At 41.5% G+C, this 2,500-nt stretch overlaps 1 protein-coding gene across 1 annotated transcript in view; it reads right to left on the bottom strand.

The window, feature by feature from the left end:
- The window catches only part of ctu2 (cytosolic thiouridylase subunit 2 homolog (S. pombe)), a 28,742-nt gene that overhangs the window by 6,855 nt on the left and 19,387 nt on the right, over window positions 1-2,500 (bottom strand). The window lies entirely within an intron of this gene.

Below are 2,500 nucleotides of genomic sequence, written 5' to 3'. Positions count from 1 at the left end.
GCAGGTTGTAACCTCAAGAGGTACATGCAAGTTATTGGAAAAAATTCTATGTCCATTCTATTTCTATTTAAAAGTTTGTGTTTATTGGTGGCAAGTAAAGTAGCAGTGCAGACACAAAGTCAATACTTCATGTCTTCTTCTGTTTCCCTTTGTTTACTAGATTTTCCCCTAGTGGCTAGAAGTGGGGGAAAAAAAGCAGATATGCCACACTACTGTAGACTATTAACTGCAGGGTTCAAAGCGTTAGGAAAAAAAAGTAGCTGGTTATAGTCTGAAATTTACAGTATAAGTCACATTTATCACAGAGGTGTTCCACTTTTCAATGATATGAGGTATTTTAGTGGCTATATTTCAAACGCAGAAGTAAGATGCCCGACTCCCTTAAACTGTACCTCTAACTATGGTTCCGCTAAATTCACTTAGCAGCAGCAGCACAACGTTCCCAAATCATCACCACTGCTGCTAGGGATGACCATCATAATGGTTTGGGCCCAAAAGTACAACCTCGGAAGATGCGATTTGCGGGATCAACAAAGAAGGCTTTTTCTTTTAAAGGCGCTTGTTCTTACAGCGCACCAATCAGTGGCATACTAGCATACAGGCTCAACCAAGATCTGAAATGGCTGGCTGGCTGGATAGTAATGGTTAGGAAGTAAATAAATAAATCAATCTTGTGTTTTGGCCACACTGTGGCCCTTACAGAAGTCATTTCTTCAATGCTCTGCACTAAACTAGCGAGCTACACAGCAGCACACACTTCATATATATTTTGAGTTAGCGGTTAAATAAAAAGATGGCAAAATATTTGCAGAGAAGACCAAGACATTTGTTTACATTTGAACTCTAGACCAGTGGTCCCCAACCCCCGGTCCCCGGACCGGTATCGGTCCGTGGATCAACTGGTACCGGGCCGCGTGGGCTGCACACGAAATCATGTTTCTGAGATGATTTAGTTTAATGGTACGCGTGCACCGAACGCGAACGAGGCGAACAAGCGGAGCGTTTTGTATTGTAGGCAATGGAGTTCGCGTGACTGGGCGCGAATGCACGTTGGGCGACGCGATGGAGGCGAAAGGAGCGACGCAAATGGCCGTGCGCCGTCACGAGAAGCGTCTTTCGAGTGAAGTTATTTTTTATTTACTTTTTCCGCGTTTCGAGTCGCCACAGCCAATCAACTTCGGGAACATTCAACGGCTCACGCAGGGGGCAGGAATGAATCATGGCGGCCGCTTTGCGGTCACCGGGAGTGATCGGACACGGCCAGCTGAGCTTTCAATACGAAACAGAGCCAAGCAAGAGCCCTGACCTGGCTTGTCGAAAGGCGGAAGCGAGAACTTGGGACAACTGGTATGTGCAGCGTTTGCTTCACTTAACAGCTGTTGAACCATAGTTACTGTGCTAAGCTAACGATAGCGCAGCATTGTCAGCACAATATTTAGCACGGTCTCGGCCACTCGATTGCGACATTGTAACTTTTATTTTTTGGCAGGCGAGTATTGCCGCAAAGAGTAAAGGTGCAGTCGGTGAAAATATTGGCTCTGTCACATCCCAGAAAAGTGAAAGTTCTCAGCAATGCTCTTTTTTCCGGATCTACCGTGAAGAGCATAGCAAGCTCGCTCCCCTCCCCTCTCCTCTCACGATTAAAAAGAAAGTGGACAAAAAGTCCATACCATACCCCGTCCATACGTTTGTGATGTGGTTTTTAAAGCAGCCAGCCAGCCAACCCCCATATACAGGATTTGTTCACATTTTGTACATTATCCTGGGGGCTTGACTTTTTAGAATAGTGTAACTAATAAACTACACTTTGAGCAACTATTCTTTGTGAACAATGGTGAACAGTAATAAAAAATTAACAGTAGAAATGATTTTTGCATGGGGGTCATTTTGTTTTGGTTAGTAAATTTATAATGCCCATCATCAGTGTTAGGAGTAATGCATTACAAAAGTAATGCGATTACTGTAATGCATTACTTTTTGCTGTAACACAGTGTAATACAGTATATAGTATTACACACAAAAAAATAGTAATATTGTATTCGTTACAATAACGTTACATAACGCAATGCATTACAATGCATTTTTAGCCTGAAGATGGTGTTTTTTTTTTCCTGAAATTCTCCAAAAACAACGCAAGATCAGAGGAGAGAAGTCCAAAGCAAAACGTTTACTTGCTGTTAATATCTACTACAGCAGAGATGAATGTGGCGACAACAGACTAAAGGTTGAATATGTACACAAGATGGAAATACACAATTAGTTTCTTTTCGTCAGAGACAAAGACAAGAAAAATACAGTGATCCTTCTTTTACATGGGGACCGGAATCCCCTCGCGAAAAGTAAAACCTGCAAAGTAGCACCCCCACTTTTCAAATTTAAAAAATAAATATTCATATATATATATATATATATATATATATATATATATATATTCATATATATACATATACATATATATATACATATACAGTGGGCCCCCGGGTTACGAACTTAATCCGTT

This window comes from Hippichthys cyanospilos, chromosome 8 (genome assembly GCF_059441005.1).
Source record: "Hippichthys cyanospilos isolate Australia breed blue-spotted pipefish chromosome 8, RoL_Hcya_1.0, whole genome shotgun sequence".
NCBI lineage: Eukaryota > Metazoa > Chordata > Actinopteri > Syngnathiformes > Syngnathidae > Hippichthys > Hippichthys cyanospilos.
The sequence above is the reverse complement of the archived record's forward strand: the minus strand, read 5'-3'. Positions and strand labels throughout refer to the sequence as shown.